General features: G+C 36.9%; 1 protein-coding gene across 18 annotated transcripts in view; it reads left to right on the forward strand.

The window, feature by feature from the left end:
* QKI (QKI, KH domain containing RNA binding) overlaps positions 1–18,805 on the forward strand; it is a 151,418-nt gene that overhangs the window by 119,242 nt on the left and 13,371 nt on the right. The window lies entirely within an intron of this gene.

Genomic DNA, 18,805 nt, shown 5'->3' on the forward strand with positions numbered 1-18,805 from the left:
GGGAAGAAGGTGTAGTACCTATAGAAAAGCATACTCAAATTTTGTCAGATCTAGTGCTTGTTGTTACGATGCTTGTAAAAGATGCTAATGTATCTTAAGATTTTTCCAAGAGCGTTTCTTCGAAGGAGTTGGAAGTTGCTAGTCTAGGGAGGATGTTGGTCCTGTTTAATTCATTTCAGGGAGGATGCTTTCTTGTCTGGTTTTAGCTGCTGTACACATTTTTAATATTCAGGCTTCCCTTTTCCCACTTTTAAAAAAACAAAAGTTACCTGCTACTTCTTCAGAGTACTGAGAAAAGAAATTTTATAGGAGTACACTGAGACCACCATCTTATTTCGTTTAAAAGACAAAATTAAGCCAGGGTTTAGGCTTTTCCAATACAATAAATGTTGGCCCAGAGATAACAAATGTTTATGCTGTTCAGCATTGAGCTGCTGTTTACATTTGAATGGAAAGAAGGAACAACTGGGGCAGAAGAGCAAGGGAGCAGTCATTAGTTTCCTTCACATTTCTTGATTAAAAAATGATGGGGGGGAAAATCACTGTCAAAACCCCTCCCTCTCTCCCCACTTCTCAAAACAAATAATGCTGTAAAAGAACCTGGGTGGCTTTTTAAAAATCAAGATGTTCTGGTGACAGACAGCAGGTGCTTACACCTTCAGTATGATGACAAAAGATACAAGATTCAGTAGTATTTTATATAGTTCCTTGATCTGTAGTTTAGACCATTACATGCAGTATATAATCATAGCAGAAGATTAATTAATTTCATTTGTGAGGTGACTAAATAACTCCAGTAGTCAAAACGCTGAAGTTAACAGTTCAGTTGTCTACTTTGCTGTCATGCTCCTTGTTTTTTTCCTTTTGTAATGTTTGTTCTGCACAACTTAGCCCATAGAAGATTCTTTGTCTTCGCAGTTAGGGAGCCTCTCTTGTAAAAACCCATCATGTGAGAGTGCATCCCTTCCTGTACACAAAGGTGTTGCTGCTGTTCTCTGCTGTGCACAGCCATTTTAATCTGAATGGGAAATCTGTCTAGGGACCCAGTACAGTAATTAGCAGTCTCTTCAGATTGTCAGAGCAGAATTACCATTGTAATGGTTTAGCTGGAGGATAAAAGGATTGAATTTGGGTCTGCCTTCCTGCCAAACTAAATGAGTTGCCATGGGAATTTTCAAATATAAGAGGCGTTTACTTAAAGCAATTTGGCGGGTTTGAATAAACTCATAAATTATGGGCTTTAGAGGAGAGATCCCTGCTTTCTCTGGCATAGGCTGAACAGCAAAGAAGGCTGTTAGAAAGCTGCTTACATTCTTAATGAGAATAAGTTGATCCATGCTCCCGTGCAGACTATCAGCTTATTAAGGCTAAACTGTTTCTGCTAAATACAGTACAGTAAGCACATTTTGAGAGACAGAGTTTGCAACAAATCCCTGGAGTAAAAAACAAAATCTGATTGCTCTAAACATAAATTGAATTTTCTTTGCTAGATTAGATCTATTTCGAAGTAATGCTATTAAAAATGGTTCTCTGTATTGTTTCAATAAACATTAACCTGCTATTGATTGCAACTTTCCTCTGTGCATGTAGTATTTATTACAACACTTGTCAAATCTGCTTCTGAAAGGGGAGAAGGGCATTGAAGGTTTCTTTTGAAAACAAATAAAGTGCGATGGCCCTTCGAACTGTTTTTTTCGGGTCACATGTAAATGTTTTCCCAACTCAGGCCTGCCTTCTGTCAGAAGGGAGTTGGGCTTTGACCTGTTGACTTCTTTGTCAGCACCAATGCTATTGAAATGTGAGAAGATGGACTTGGTGCTTTCACAAGCGTCTCAAGTGATGAACATCACTTATGCTTGTTTAACCTTCAGTTGTGCTCAAGACGTTAGCTGTAGTAGTAAGATCTGATGACCAGTGTTTTGCACTGCTTGTTTGGAAGCATGTATTAATGTTCTTCTAGTCACTTAGATTTGATAATTTACAGAAAGAAATGTGGAAGCTTATATGTGTTTGAATACTTCGATACTAGATTTAAAAAATACATATTCAAGGACATGTCATACTTGGAATAGTATGCAGTATTTTTTCCCAAAATAATTCATATTGCATATATAGCTTAAGGCTTAAATGTTTCCTTGTGATCCTTTTTAGTATGTATCTCAAATTTTTACTCGTCATAACTATTAGGATATGGTGGAGGAACTAATTAAAAAGAGAGCAGTACTGCTGTAATGGCAGTAATTTAGACTTCTGTTTAAAGCAGTAAAAATATGCTTCGAAATCCTTGATACAATCTTACATCACTAGCAGGAATCCTGTAAATTAGCAAAGGAAAATAGTAAATTTGTGCTGGTGATTCAGTGGTTGAACAGCTGCTAAGTTCTAACAAATTCCTGAACTGTTACTAATGATGCAGCTGAAACTCTGTTTGGTAGCCTCAGGGTACTGTTTCTGTGAAACTTTAGAACTATCTCCAAAGAAATTAGATGAAGAGCAGCATTTACTTTTACTGATACTCAGAATTCTAGCTGTTCATTTAAAGTTACTTCAAGAAGTATTTGTTCCTCTTATTAATTGTTTGTGCTCTACAGTGTGTGTGCTTAAAATTGCCAGCAAATTGATTTTATCAGACTTGATCCCTACCCCCATACTTTCTCAGATGATTTAGTAGAATGTGACAGCAAAATGTAAAGGTATTGAGTGTTTCTGAAGTGGCTTGCAAAACTGAAACCATGAATACTTCTATAGTCTGTATTACAAGAGGGATGCTAAATAATGAGAGGACATTAACAGCATTTAAAAACGAACAAACAAACAAAAAAACCCACAAAAAACCACCAAAGTATAGAAAAGGTAGTGCTAGAGAGGAATGTTTGGGATACTGGATTGAACTGAGTGCATCGCTTAGATCCATAGTACCTATAGCTTACAGCAGCTCTGCAAATCAGTGCTATTTTCAGAAACTGGGCATAAAAAAAATGGGCTTATTGTATGATAGTTTTCAAATTTTGTGCTTCAGGATTTATTTTTTTTTCCCCCTGCATTTTGGAGTTTCAGTTCCGTAGGTTATGGGGCTTGATTGGGACCCAGCTAAGTTCAAGTCTTGTGCCCTTTTCCTCTCCTCCCCTCTCTTTGACTTACACAGCTGAGATGGAAATAGGTGACAATGGGAGTATAGGAATGGCTTAACTGCTTTTTCTGCCAGGTCAGATGTAGGGATAGGGATATTTTATAATTACTGATAACTGAATCAGAGCTACATAATGTGATCTTAGTTTTGCAATACCTGGGGCAAAGTGAAATTGCTACCTAATGTTTCACTTAATTTTTTCACTCATGTCAGAAACATGCTTCTCCAGAGTGAATGAAGACATGCATCAGACAGGTTATCTCGTAGAAGATGGATATTTTCTTTGAAGGATATTCTGTCTTTTACCCCATGAGCAGTGCAGAGAAACCTTATGGTTTTATCAGCTAAAAATATGACAAGGAGTCAAGTTATCTGGTATGTTAAGTAAAACTGAGTTGTACCTGCTGAGATCTGAATCTGATTCCAGCTATGGTATGTTTTCATGAAATGTGATGAGCCTGTTCAACAGTTAGAAGCAAAGGTCCCCTTTCTGCTTCTCTGCTTCACTGAGCCCAACTGCAGGCTATTTGTTTTGTAGTAGCACTTGTCAGGCCTTTCCATGAGCTGATTTTATTTGTTAAAAGGTAAAAAAGTAACCCACAAAATTTTCTGGTGATTTTTGAGAGGTAAATCACCTTGTGGATTGATGTCTTGCAAGTACCAGAGCACGCAGAGGAAGTGTCAGAGGCATGCACACAGAATAAGTGGGAATACCGTAGTAGAGAAGTGGGAAGATATGCAAAGTACTTGTTCTCTGGGTTTAATTTGTTATATTTCTAGGGTTCTTGGCTCCTGCTGGTCCAGGAATCCAGAGAATCAAAGAAATGTGCATTCTGTTAGAGCAGTAAGGGTGGCAGCTGTTTTTTCTCAAGGCACTCCCCCTTTTCTGATAAACTCTCTTAAAGTATTTTTGTCCATTCTCCATTTAATTTTGCTTCTGCTGGGCCTTTGTTATATTGGCCTCTGATCTTTAGATTCCAACAGTTTGTTTCTTTCAGTAATTCTTTTCACTTAGTCACTAACTTGTAAGCTTTTGGAAGCAGAAGCTATGCATGCGTATTGCTGGTATCTGAACTCCAGATCAGAATAGTGCGTATATACTGTTACAGTAAAATTAACATTGCATGCAAAGGCATGAAAATAAAATGCATCATCCTAAGTCATACAGTTCTTGGCTAAAGAAAATCAGCAGTTCTCACTTAGGATAGTTCTATAGAAGAATATGATACAGGAAAAGAAAAAAGTATTAATAAGGAAATCTATTTTTGTAGGGTACTCGCTATCAAATCATGCATTATTTTCAGTTTGTTGAGATGGAGCTTTCTAAGTACTGGATATGCTGTTTAACTAGTGTGAATTTAAAGTTGGTGGTCTAAGGTATAAAAATTACCGGTTTAGGATGATGATGTTTTAGAAGAGACTTTTTTTCCAGTGTTTTTAGAACACAGAGTGCAAATACCAAAGAAGCTCAAAGGTCTCTGGAAAACATGAATGCATATAGATATTTATAGTAGTAAATGGTTGAGATTGTAGCCTTTGCTTCTGATGAGCAAATCTACAAATTTAGAAAGTGGACTTCACATGGTTTAAGGTAAGCACTAGATGATTGTGATTAGTACAGTTGGTCAAGGGAGCTATAGTGGTATTCCTCCACTGAAGGTCAGCATCAAGAGAGAAGAAAATCAGAAAGGAGAATGATTGTGAGTAAAGAGCAATGGGCAGAGTAAAATTAAAAAAAAATAAAAAATAAAAATACTGTAGAATAAACAGGAATGAGAAATAAAATATTTTAATATGAAAAAGTTCAGTTGGTTGCCAGGTGGTAGATTCCAGTTAGAAAATAAAAATCCATGCTTCTAGTTTGGAAATTAGACTGCTGGGTTCCAGTATTAGCAAGACTAAGGCTCTAATTCTACATGCAGCTGAGTCAACTTTGCTCTGAACAGGGGAGGTCTCAACTCCCTTCAGTGTCTCCTCCCTTACACTGGCACACATTTGAGCCTGTAGTGAGCTCTTTCACTTTTGTAATCAGAGAGAAAACTATTTAGATTTAAAAAAAGAATAATAATTGTTAGATGAATAGGTTGACATGGCTCAGTCATGGATACAGCGATGGATACAGGAGAACAACAGTGAGGAAAGAGGAGGATTGTGAGCACCACTAGTTAAATTGGCGTAAAGTACCACAGGAATGCCAGCCGAGAGGTTTTTTTATATCTTCAAAAATAATTTTTGACTCCTTTGACAGCAGTGTAAAACCTCAGCCTAATCATGCAGAACTAATTTTGTAGCCTGGGAAAAAGCCTTAAGATAGCATTTTAATTTTTCACGTTCTAGCATCAGCTGTTCTGTTTTCTAGGTAAACTTGTCTGAACATGTTTCCTCTGAAATTATTCTCCGTAAGTTTTCCATCTGATTGATTCCTATTCCATTTTCTGTTTGTAAGGTCTCAGCTTTGTGAACTTGGTCATGTGCAGATACACAGCAGCTTATTTTTACACATTCCGGAAACAAAATTCCATTCATTTTTCCATTTGAGTTGCTTCAGAATTGCCACAGCTTTTCAGGCCTTTTGGACCTCTGTTGTCTGTATTTGCCTTGACTGAAGGAAAAGGACTTCATTTGTCTCTTCCCATCTTCCCATAGATAATGAGTAAATTAATATTCTTCAGTTATTGTCAGATCGGATGCAAAAATTTGCATTCCTTTTTAGATTTGTGTCTTAATTTTTCTGCCACATCTTGTAACTGAAAGCTTTAATTGTACTTCTGTTTTGGTTTGGGTTGGATTCATTTTGGGTCTTTTATGTATGTGTGTATATGTATATAAAATTTTTACAGCCATTAAAGGAGGGGTTTAATGCAAAATACTATGTATAAGCATATAATCCATAAAGTTAGTGAATATGTGTATTTAGGTATTCTTTTTAAATATTCATGAGATTCTGGAGTTCAGGAGATTAAGAGAGACTAAGGTGATTTATCTTGTAGAAAATGTATTGTAAGCTGCTTCTGCTTATGGGTGTGCACGTTATGCACTGGAATATGAAATTATAATTCTGCAGTCTCTGAAATACAGTTTAATTGTATATATTTCAAAGATCGAAATGGAAAGAGTTGGTTTCTCTTAATGATTGGATTAGAACAATAAGTGTTAGGGAACCAGAGTGTCTGAACAGTATTTAAACAGATTTATACAGAGAGATGTGAAAAACAATTGAGAATGAAATCTAGAAATGGGAGAGTTTTACTTGTATAACAAGAACTCAAAGATCATTCTGAAAACTGCTGGAAATTGCATATCAGGAATGGTTTCCTGAGCATGACGTAACAGCATTGGTCCAAGGTGGCTTGGTGGCTGCAGTTTGTTTCAGCCACAGTTCAGGTGCTCAGCTGCTTAGAAAATGAAAAAGGAAAACCATTAAATGAAGTTTTGGTGTAAGATCTGATCCAGAGTCTGTAGCAAGCTGTTCAGCTGCAACACTGTGAAATACGCAAAGATAGCAACAAATAGAAGCACAGAAGTCTTGATTGTTTCTGTCCCAGTATAGGCTTTAACTTGCAGTAAAATTTGATCAGGTTTATACTGTGAGTCCTGTTAAATGATTACTTAAGTGTAGTGTTTGTGTTTCTGCTGAGGAGGCAGTTCTTTAAATTAGTGTGTAGAGCAGCAGGAACGGATAGTGAAATTAATTATTTAAGATAGGCCTGATACATATTTCTCTCATTCTAGGACAGAAAATTAGACTTAACCTAATTACTTTAATCATGTAGGGTCATTTAATTATTATATAGAAAACAAATGCTGATTAGTTGATTCTAATAACATAGTATTTCAGGAAAAAAGAGGGGAAAAAATTGTGGTCAGTAATTTCTTTGGTGATTTTCCATAGTTTCCAACCTTTCTGTTGGTGAGTCTCTCATTTATACTCACATACCTCATGGTCCCAGTCTCTTCTGGATAGAAGAATACATTGCTTGTTTTACTACAGTCTCTTTTCTGTATGTGTATGTCATTACCCATAATTGCTTGTGGGAGATGGAGTTCTGAAATGTGGCCCACGTGAAAATTGATAGATTCTGTTATTTACCAAAGGCATTGGCAGGAGGTGAGAGAGTAAGTAGTGTACGCTGTACTCCAGAAAACACTTTTTTATGGAAACTCATTTTATTTTGTTGGGTTGGGTTTTGTTGGTTTGGTTTTTTTTTTTTTAATTAAACAACAGTTATTGGAAAGTTTCTCTAACTATGCTATATATATATATTGCTGAAATACATCAATTGTGAAAATTGGTAAATAATTTGCAATTGCAAAGGTATTTTTATTGCAATTGAGTAACCTTTTTTCAGAATGTAAGGGGTTTTTTTATTTTACAGTGCTAGTAGTAATTTCAAAACTAAACGATTGTTACTGTTGATGTCTCCTAATTTCAATATTATGGGCTTATAATATGCCCTTAAAACATGCAGCGGTATAAAATTTCATATACATAGTTGAATATTGTAAGAAGCTTCTTACTACGGTATGAAGAATAGATTGTTTTTATTTGTCAAAACCTGGATGCTAAATACTGACCTTTAAGTGTGTAATAAATTCCCAAAAAGGTGAATATCTTGAAACAAGAAGCTGTTTAATTTGCTTTAACACAATAAATGGCTCTTACTCCAGCTTCAAGTTCCATTTTTTTTCCCCAAGAACTATAATGTATATAATTAAAATAAGACTTGCTTATGTTTGAATTAATCTTGATGATTACACTGGAAAATTGTGTGACTGCTTTAAAAAAAAGTAAAGTCAAATTATCACTTTTACTGTTCTGGAGTAGTTAAAAGCAACTGAAGCATGTTGCATGATTTTTAATGACTTACTAAGAATCCACTAATCTTTTGTAACTAAAGATGCTGAGATTAAAGGAATTGATTACAAAATGAAAAGCTGTTGCGTGTATATTTTTCTGTAATACTTGTAAATGTCAAAAGTCTTTTGGCTAAATGTATGAGACTTTGCCTTAGAAGGCTTTTAAAATATTTTTTAATGCTAAATTTATGTCATGCAGAAATGAAATGATACAAACTGGTAGAAGAAACTTTCATGCCTTCCCTCAGCTCTTATGTGACAGCATGAATGTCCATGAGTTCAGGGCTAGCTGGAGTCCAAGCTGCTTTTTGTCAGTTTATCATCAAATGGATGCTCTAATAGCTGATGCTCTTACCTGGTAGACAGCTCACAGAACACACATATGGCTGCTCCTTGGCAGCACACACTCCTAATAGCAGCCTTCTGCGGCAAGGATCTCTCACCTTTCATTCTTGGGGCAGGAAGGGTTGTTTGCCCATGCGATAGCCACAGTTTACAGATCCATTTGTGAATAAGGGAATGTGGTTAGTTGGTCAGGTGGGCCCAGTGGTGTAGCTCCGTGGGGAAGAGGCTCCTCAAAGGCCCTTTGTGCCAGCCTCTGCCAGGCAGCGCCGGGTTCTTGCTCCTGTCTCTGGAAAATAAGCATTGGCCAGTCTCTAAAAGCTGAAAAGAAAGCCCAATAAATAGCAAAGAAAGCCTTGTGCCTAGCAACACATGCCTTGAGCAGCTTGAGCCTTTGAACGGAAGGTCATATGATTGACATATTTGTCCCCTAAAGAGAGTGCTCACAGTTCATTTTTTCACTTCTCTGTATTTTTAAGCTGTGTGAAAGTGGCTTTTAGCCAGCCGTACAGGAGAAATGACTAGCCAGTTGGAGTACTTCCACCCCCTCCTCTTGGGCCCCATCAGTCCTGAAAGTTCAAGAAGAACAGGAGAGGCATCTGTAGTGTTTTTGGAAGATTTAACTTGGTTTTTTAAACAGTAACATTTGTATAAGAGTGCCAGTAAAACACACATAAGATGTATATGTGATATAGTCAACAGAGCTATGGGTGGCTTATATACTTGTAAGCAGCTGGAAGTAATTGTGAGCATTTAGTACTCATTCACTTCTTAAGCAGCTGTGAGAATTACTGGAAGTATATATTGAGTGCATAGGTCCTTTTAAACTTTCAATGCTGTGTTTCCTCAGTTGGACTAGAAATTTAAAACCTTGGGTCAGTTGAATTTTGGGGCATCTTATGTTAAAAAAAAAAATAATAATTTCTCTAGATGATAGCTTTATAGAGAGTTCTAGATTAAAAAGTCATTGGATGACTCCATCTTAGGGGTTGTGTGTGTATAGAAAAAGTGTCAACAAAACTGTGCCATTGCACTTGCTGTTATTTTGAAAATAAAACCATTTATGTAAACATTTTACGAAAGGGAATGTAGGTGAAATGCAGAAACAATCCATTTAATCACATTTAGCTGTCATGATTCTTGTTGAAAATGTGACTACAAGAGTGTGACAGTCTAAGAAGCTATTGGAAGACCACTGCTCCCTGAATACTAACATTTTATAGTTGGATAAGCCGAAACAATCATGTTTTACTCTGTATTGTAATACGTGAAATTATTTTAATTAGTCAGTATTACTTTTTCAGGGCATCTAGAGCTGAAGATAAAAATGTCTTAAAAATCACTACTGCAGCTGGAATTCCCATGTGGTAGTCTGCAGCCCTGAATCTTGTGTTTAATGAAACACATAAGAGATGTTAGGCTGGAAAGATGTGTACTAATTCGCAGCAACAGTCTTTGTGCTCCTCGCCACCAGCAGTTAGTTTTCTTTTGTTGCTCTAAAGAGAGACACTTCTCACGTTCTTTCTAGGTTACTAAATTTAATATGAAATGTCATCTTTCTGATTTTTTTTTTTTTTTTAATTTTTGGTTTTGTGTTTTTTTTTCTTTCTTTGTTTTGTTTGTTTGTTTGTCGGTTTGGTTTTTTTATTTATTTCCGGGTGGGAACAGATTAAAAACATAATGGATATGTTTTCCATATTAAAACATAGGGTCATATTTCAGTACCATTTTGAGAATGAAAAGCTTTTTTATGTACTAAAACATTAGCATAGCTGGAAACAAAATTAGCTGGCACTGAAGCCTTTAGAGTTTGCCACACAATGCTAGTTTTGAGACCCCTTAATGGGGTTTGTTGTGTTGTCCTGTCCGTTCTCTCTGTGTCTGTCTCTTCCATGTTGGTCTCGCCACTGATATGAGTTCAATGTCTTTGCACTTAAGGGAAATGTACAGCCATTCCAAGTATATAATTCAAACTTGAATAGAAACCTCCTGGGATGACAGAGTTAAAATAAGTGTTACAGGTAAGGCCAGACAATCTACAAGTATTTAATCATTCCATTGAAATATTTCTAACAACTGCCTCTATTCAGTACCTGTTAGAACCACCACCTTGATTGTAAGTAGTCGTGTAGCATAGGTTGGTTAAGTTATTTTTGTAATTTACTTAAAACTCAGGGTGGGTTAAAGCATTTGTCCCAATAAAAGTGGAATGTGTCAGTATGGTCTCAAAGTGTTTTGGCTTAGTTCAGTCTGGTTGAAAGGCTACAGCTCGAATAATGACCTGCATAATATAGGTTGTGTTTGATTTCTGGTCTGTTCAGATTCCTGGGGTGTTCGTGGTACTCGGGATGTTTCTGGTAGAGCCGTATGTGGGAAATCTGTACCAGAGGCTTACCTGGTAGTATCTCATTCAGTGTACTTATGCTTTAGCTCCTTGTTTCAGAATTAAACTAACCAGTGAGGAGGAATTTTGAATGTCTGGCATTCCAAAATTAGAAATACCAAAAATAGTGTTTAATTCTGAAAGTTTTTAAACTGGGCTTACACATTGCTAAAAATAGATCTAATGCTACATTATTGATAGCTATTTCATTTGAATCTTAATGCAAATGCAAGCAAATGTCTACACTAACAAATAAATCTTAACATATTTCAGTATAATTCTGTCTTTCTGAAAACATTTGAGAAGGTATTATATAAATGTTTTTTTCTTTTAGGACTTTTGGGGTTCGGTGTATGTATGTGTTACGAAAGATGCATTCCTGTTTTGGAGCTTTATGAATAACTGAAGCTGTTCTGTGTGGGGTATAGAGATTCTTGTCGCTGGTTTTATTAACACCATAAAAAGGTTGAGGTACGAGGGAAAGAGGAAAGATGATTAAAAAAAAGGCTTGAATATAAAGCACGTTCTGGAATTCAGTATCTCTGAGTGTCTATAGTATAACTGACGCAGGAGACCTCATTTCCTTGAAAGCCCAAAACCCTGTGATTTAAATATGAGCTCATCGCATTTGTCCAAAAGAAATGCTGGGGTAGACATAAAAATCCCTTAAGGTCAAGCAGAATGCTACTGGTCATTCCCTGTGGGCCCCCTGCCCAGTATATTGGCTACTGGTACCCAGGTGGTGAAGCAAACACATAAGTTCCACTGATGCTGTGTTTCAGCCTGGCTTATAAAATGTGCTTCATGCTGATTTTCTGTACCTTATCTGTATTTTCTTCTAGCAGAAATGGAAAGTGGGGGAGGGAGGGCATAAGGACTCTCAAAAATATTACTGGTAAGCCAAGTATCATGATTAAACAGGGATATGTCAGATAAGGTGATGGGAAGTGTAAAAAGATATGCTGCCTTTTCCCCCTAGTGTATCTTTAACATTATGACCAATGAATTTGTCAAGTGAAACAGCACAGTCGTCTTTGCATATCATTTGAACTGGGAGCTTGCTTTGAAGAAGATAAGCAGACTGTGTTGCCCAGAAGAAATAATGATGCTAATTCATCTTTGCCTGTCCTTGTAGACATAGCAGTGTGTGTCAGTGTTGAAACAGAAATAGAGAAATAACTGAGCTATAGCTTGCCACCTATTCAGTGCCACGGTATTGTTGATGGGCTCTATACAGGGCTCTAAGAAATATGGCTGGTCTTAAAGTAGTGATTTATTTTACTTTGTCTCAAGAGTATTTGGAAAAGTTTCCTCTGATGCAAGAATAGCTGCAAAATGATGTCAGAAAAGACCTCTTTGGCAAATTCTCAGCAATGTAGGCTTTCTGCTCCATCACAGTCCGAAGTGATGTGGGATGAGAAAGTCTAAGTAACATATGTTTACCAACAGCTAACTATCAATATTTATATCCTGGGCATGGGAAAATTGGACTTCTTTGTCAAAGGTTTTGAGGGAAAGCAATGACAGGATGTTTTCCTCAACACTGAGTAATAGTTTATCAGAAGTTAAAGGCTTTACAAAAGTGAAATGTGATGTCTTGCAGTAGGTGATTAGTTTAGGAACTCGCATTCAGATTCTTTTAAAAGGCTCTTTTCTGCATGTTTTAAATCTGGTTACCTGTCAGCTTGACTAGGATTTCATTGCCATAGATACCTCAGTCTTAACAACTTAGATGTAAAAAAAGACCTTCTAAAGATAGAATAGATTTTAAGAGTGTATACCTTAGTTTCAAGAATTCCAGTGTGGTTTTGCAATATATTGCTGTCTGAGATCCGTCTTTTGGTTTAATACGTGTATGTCTAGGAATTTGTGGTATATTGTTTGTGAGGGTTTTTTGTTTATAAATTATGAATGGAAGGTTTTTGTCCCTGAATGGAGACATTCATGTGTAAAGGCTGTTTGACTGGCACATGGTATGTTAGGAGTACTTTCTGATCTCCAAGTGAATTGCAGTGGAACATTTTTCTTTGTCAGGGAGATAAAACCATTTTAGAGCCTGGAGAGTCCGGAAAGTGTCACAGCACAAGCCTCCAAGCTGCAGCTGTGTAGCAGCTAGGGACTGTAGGAAGGCAGGGCGACAGACCCTGAGGAGCAGCAGTGCCTCCTTCATAAGAAGGATAAGATCAGCAACAGTAAAATATTTCAGTGGTGCTATTGTGTTTTACCAAAATTTGTGTTAAATTAATAAATTGCAGGTGGCTTATACCATTGTGCAGTCTAAAGAATCATGAAAGTCTTTGTCTTTAATGCGTGTATTTCTAGAGATGGTGGTAGAAAAGTTACATTTATTGTATGTGGCAATTGTAAATTACTTTTTTATTTGAGGAAGAGTCTCGAGTATCTACTCTTGTTCGTTAGTATAGTGTTCTTCCACAATTGCCAAATTCTCTGCCCTTCTGTTTCAAGTGTGTGTAACATTATTTAATGCCTCAGCTGTGTACTAGAAAATACAATGTGTTATTGGAGAAATTCTCTACCTGAAGTAAATGTTGAGAAAAGCATATGGTCTTGGACAAAATGTGTTAACTGGAAGAAGTCTCTCCAGGGGTGGTGGGAAAGGTGTGAAGCTGCTGTTGGGTATTGCTGTTTAACCAGAGGTGGTGTGGAGCAGGCAGGCAGGGAGTCTGCATGAGAAGTTGCGGAGGTACTTGGAAGGTATGTGCTGCTCTTTGGCGCTCTTGCACTGCTGAGGCTGACTGGTCGGACAGGCCTGCTTGCAGATGGCTGGGGAAGATCAAGACTGATTTTTAGCTTCTGTATTTGCAGTTGATTTACCCATTATTTTTCTTCACCGTCATTTCCTCTTCCCACTTGTGGCTTCTGCTCTGATCCTGAAAGCATGGCCCTGGAACAGCTTATAAAGGACTTAGGAAGGACTGCTCCCTTAACCAAAGCCAGACTTGGCTGCATTTGGTGCAAGATAAAACTGTCTGCAAACTTACCTAGGTTTGCACTCAGTTCAGTTCATGAGAATTCAGCTGAAGTGCAAGGATGTGTGACAGGATTGCAAAAATGTCATCCAAAATACATGACATTTGGAAGCTAGACTGTCGGTGAAAGTCACTAACATCACCTGAGTAAGTGTATCTATGTTATTATGAACGAGGGGGAAAAGTATATTTGTTATATTTTCCAAAGCAGTTATTTTAAAAGGAAAATGAGCATTTTACAGAGAAAGTATGTATGCTTGTACAAAAATGCTGAAAGCCTTCCCTGCCAGTGTTGGTGGTAACAAGAATCAAGAGTACATTCTAAGTCTTAGCCAGGTAAGACTGTGAGGCTCAGGAAGCTCTATCAGCATAAAGTATTCTGCTGTCGTACGAGTGAGTGTATTGTTTGCTTTGTGAACTAATTCAGCTGCACTCACCTTCAACATGGGTCAGTCTGGTCCGGCAGCAGTATGGCAGGGCAGTACCAGCACTGCCTGCCTCCATTGGATGCTAGCTCATGGATATCTCCTCTGCAGTAAACATTGCTGCTTGATTCCACTTTTAAGATAGTATCTTTCTTTTCTTCTCTACTGTAATTTGGTATAGGCTTCTCAGAGTTGACTGTACACAGAATCTAACAGTCTATCTGTCACCTCTGAAGACTTTCTTCGTAAGTCCTTCTTTGGCGTTGCACAATGAATGCGTTTTGTTTTGGAGTCTGTATGGCTGTCTTCCACATTAATACCATATCTATCTAGTGTGCGTATGTTTTATATATAAATAAGAAATTAAATTGTATGATACTCTTAAGGGAACACTGTATGAGAATCTGAGGCATTTAAGTGCCTAATAATAATTTCAGAAGCATTAAATAAAAGAATTCTCTGAGGAGCTTGGGGTATCTGAGGTTGAAGTATAACTTGGACATTGTTAATGAAAAGAGGTCATTAAAAAATGAAATGGAGTGCTTTATCTGAGCTCCCTATTTCATGACATGAAACAAACATTTACTAACAGCAGCTTATTACATAACTGCAGTCCTCTTTTTTTTTATTTGAAGCCCAATGTGGGAGATGGAATTGTGGTTTTATCTCGGCATCAGTATCATCAGCGTTGTGTGTTTCATTTGAAATGGTTTTATTTTGGGAAGTGTTTCCCCGGAGACTTCATGTAGGGGGCACTTGTAGTTGTTACTAGCGTTTTGAAGCTTGTGACTATTAATCCTACTCTGATAAAGGTTAGAAAGCAAGTTACTGCAATGATAGTGGTCACTGGCATTTGGTCTCCTTCAGGTCTTTTTATTGCTAGCCCAGGCAGAGCTGAGCTACTGTGAGTACAGGCGTGTGTTCACAAATCGGTCACCACTGTTGTCTGTGCACGGTTGGCTTTGTTAGGATTTACTGCCTGTGTCTTTTCAGTATTGGTATTCAGTGAGCAGTTGCAAGTGCTTACGTTTAAAGAATTATGTTTCAAGATACCATTTAAGGGTTTTTTCTTAATCTGCGTGTTACATTGTACATGAGAAATACAAGGAAAGCACTGGAGATTTAAAAGGATGAGAGGTTTGAGTCAATCACTTGAGCTTCAACTTAGTAATGCAAATCTGGCTTTAAATAACCTTATTGATGTTTGCTCAAAGTGGCTTCCTTTCGGTACAAATGACTGAGCTTTGTTGTAGCTATTGTACAGGTAATATACTGTCCCTTTAGAAGATTGCCTTTGTACCCTGATGCAACCTCTCTTTGCTTTAACAGAGAGTGCCTGCAGAAATGCCTGGAGCTAAGATAGATTGCATCGGTGAGCCTCATTTGAGTCAGCAACCAAGAGGATAGGGCAGGCAAAATAAGGCGCCCATTGCTCTATCCCAGCTCTTGGAAATTTGAGGGGTTTGGCTATTGGTGAATGAGGTTCAAGCGGAGAACTGGATACCAGAGAATGAAGGACATGACAGCATGTCTGAAAGGGTACTGACCACTTCTGTGACTTAGACCTTGAAGAAGGGTGGCAAGCATCTGTTAGGGTGTGAGGGCATAGCAGGGGCTTGAGAAGTACTAGGAGGGTGGTTGCAAATAGTGCCAAGCACCCATCTCTTGAGGAGACAGTATTGTGTAATAAACAGTGCCATCTTCTGGGAGGAGTCGGAATGATGCCCTTGAGGTCAGTATTAAAGATGGGGTTTAAGTGGTTTTGGGGTTTTTTGAGATTTCTTTTTGTTGTTTTGGGGATTTGGGTTGGTGGCTTTTTGTTTGTTTTGTCGTCTTTGCGTTTGGTTTTTTTTTTCCCTACCTAATAAGTGCTTTGAAAAACAAAATACCAGAAATTGAAATAGAGTGTTGATGTCTAGTAGTGCAAGTCCACATCTTATATCTGAATTATCACTGATACAGTCTTTAAGGAAAAGTTCTAAACTGTGTTTTGGAGTCTGTTTAAAAGAACAAATTTTTGTTCTTTTGTACTTCTTTGTACTTGTTCCTTCTTGTACTGCTGCTGAGCAGTACAAGTCAGGAGCGTGGTCTGCTTTGTATGCTGAAGTCCGTTATTATTTTTGTAAATATACTTTGTAAAACCTAGATAATTGCAACATCTTTTCTCATAGGAAGCATAGTGACCTATAGGAAAATGTTGAAGATCCAAAGTAAGAATGATTGCTTCGCCTTTTATTGCCTTTAAGCTGTTATAACTCCTTCTTTTGGAGACGTCAGAAGGGAAAAAATGTTTTCTATCTTAAAATTATTATCCTATAAATAGTTATATTTGGGAAATATTCACTGTGGTGCAAAATCTGGGATTAGAGTTACTAAAATTACCCTAGCAAGTGGAATGTAAGACTCAGCATTTACTGAGATTCAGTAATGGTGTCAGATCAATCACCAGAACTCTTACTTGGAGGAAGTGAGTAATTTTAGTAGCTTTAATGGAACTATATGGGAGATGCAGCTGACATTGTTAGGAGTTTTTTCATTACACACTTTCAATTAAATAAATAAATAAAGGAACCCAAGCAAAAAGCCAATAACAAAATATAACCATTCTGGGGAGAGGGGAAAAGAAGAATCAGAGTGTTGCAAAGTCTTTATGGCTAAAATAAATTAAATGAGATATATCCAGAACGACAAGAATTTCTGAGCTCTGGATAGGCTGATAGACTTGGAATTGGTTTTATTGCATCATGATTGTCTACGTAATTTACCAGAAAAAATGCAATGGAATAATAGTTTCTTAACAAACAAACGAACAAAAAAGAAACAGAAAAACCTCAAACAAATTTCTTTTGCATGTAAATTACAAGTCTCTTCTGAGTATGTCATATTAAGCATGCTATAATCAGTGCATTTTGTATTCCAGAGGGTCTCATTTTAATGATTGTGGAGTTTCTGGACAGTACAGTACTTAACTGTACAATTTTTTTGTGGTTAAAATGGTAATTGAATGTGTTTTTACTTTTTCAGTATTGGTGTTAACTTGGACTGTGACAGAGTATTTAAAGAAAATATCTAACTTTCAGTATGTTCTGAATGTTTAACAACAACATTAATTGTTACTGTGTGTCATCTTTGTGTTTATGCAAGTCTTCAGTATTAGAGTTTTCATTTCTACCATCTGAAAGTAATTTAGTGTTGATCCATCTTATCATGTTGATTTGAAGTTGTTGATAAAAATCAAATGTTAAAATTTCCATTGCATGGGGTGGTGGTCCTTGAGCATACCTTACACTACGTACTGTGTTTGCTTAGATACAATTTAAAAACTTTTTTTGGTCTTGTAATTTAGTAAATTACTTCTCTGTAATTTGGGAGTAAAGTATGTATAACATTATCCTACAAAGTAGCCTGAAAAAGTACTTCCCTATACATTTGGAAGACCCCATGTAAATAATCCTATTAACTAGAGACAATTTCACTAGTGCATTGCTGTAATGGACACAAAGTTATTTAATAGGTGTGGGGGTTTTTTGCTTATTGGTGGTGATTGCTATTCTTTGTGGCTTTTAATTCTGTGGTTTTTTCGTAATTACTCGTGCTGTTGGAAGTCCTAGTTGAAACCATCTGCAACAGTTGTAGTTTCATATAGGTGAATAACTCTCTGAAACCAGACTTAAAGATTTTCAGAGTGGATGGCACAGTATGTTATTATCCGGGTTCCCATTAACTTGGAAAATGCTGTTCCAAATATCTGAAAAACATTGTATGAATAGACAAGATAAGCAAAAATATAAGAAATCCTGTTTAGCAAAGGAAGAATGCAATGCAGCTGACACTGAAGCTGCCCTCTTTTCCATCTGACTTGAGAATTTTGGCAGTGGCATTCAGTATAAAAAGCAAGGTAGTAACTTAACATTAGATGCTGACCATCTCTCGTGGGTTTCCTTATATCATAATCTTGTTTTCTGCTTCATAGGATGTAGACTAAACAAAGGATAGTATTTCTGGAAGGACAGATCATAAAATGCCTGGTCTTAAAATTAAATTGTACTAGTCAGAAATATTTTTGTTAGTAACTGAAAAAGTGAGCTTTTTTTACTATATACCAATGGAGTAGGTAACTCCAGGGAAGTAATGTATATTGATGCAAAACCAAACATAATGTATGCTGTGCAAATAATAGTTATATCCTAATCGGAATACATCTCCACATGCCAAAGTATGAATTCCACCTTGGAGTAGTTGTTGATGTGCTGTTTGGAAAGCTACTCAGTTTTTTATTTTAAGTAGTCAGTATCAACTACAGTGGAGGAAGTTACAATAAACTGAAGTTGCTTGAAATTTGTGGTGTCTATTCTTTCTCCAGCCCAATCACATAAGTTTTTAAAAGATCCCTTCAGGAGTATGTAAAAAACAATTACTGAAACTTGAGAAAAAAAATTGAGAAGCTTGAGAAACAATTTCCATCAAGCACAACTTAAAATTAACCCTATTTTTACAATTTATGGTGTGAGCCTTTTCCAGGACTTTTAAGGTATTTATCAACAGCACTTAATGATAGACAACAGGCAATTTGCACTTAATTTTAAGGAAAAGCTGACAAAGCTTACTGGGTTTGTGCCTAATGGTAAGCAGATATTTTGCTTGGTTAAAACTTGAAAGCATTTTATTCTAGGTCCCT

The sequence above is a fragment of the Strigops habroptila genome, chromosome 10, assembly GCF_004027225.2.
Source record: "Strigops habroptila isolate Jane chromosome 10, bStrHab1.2.pri, whole genome shotgun sequence".
Classification (NCBI taxonomy): Eukaryota; Metazoa; Chordata; class Aves; order Psittaciformes; family Psittacidae; genus Strigops; species Strigops habroptila.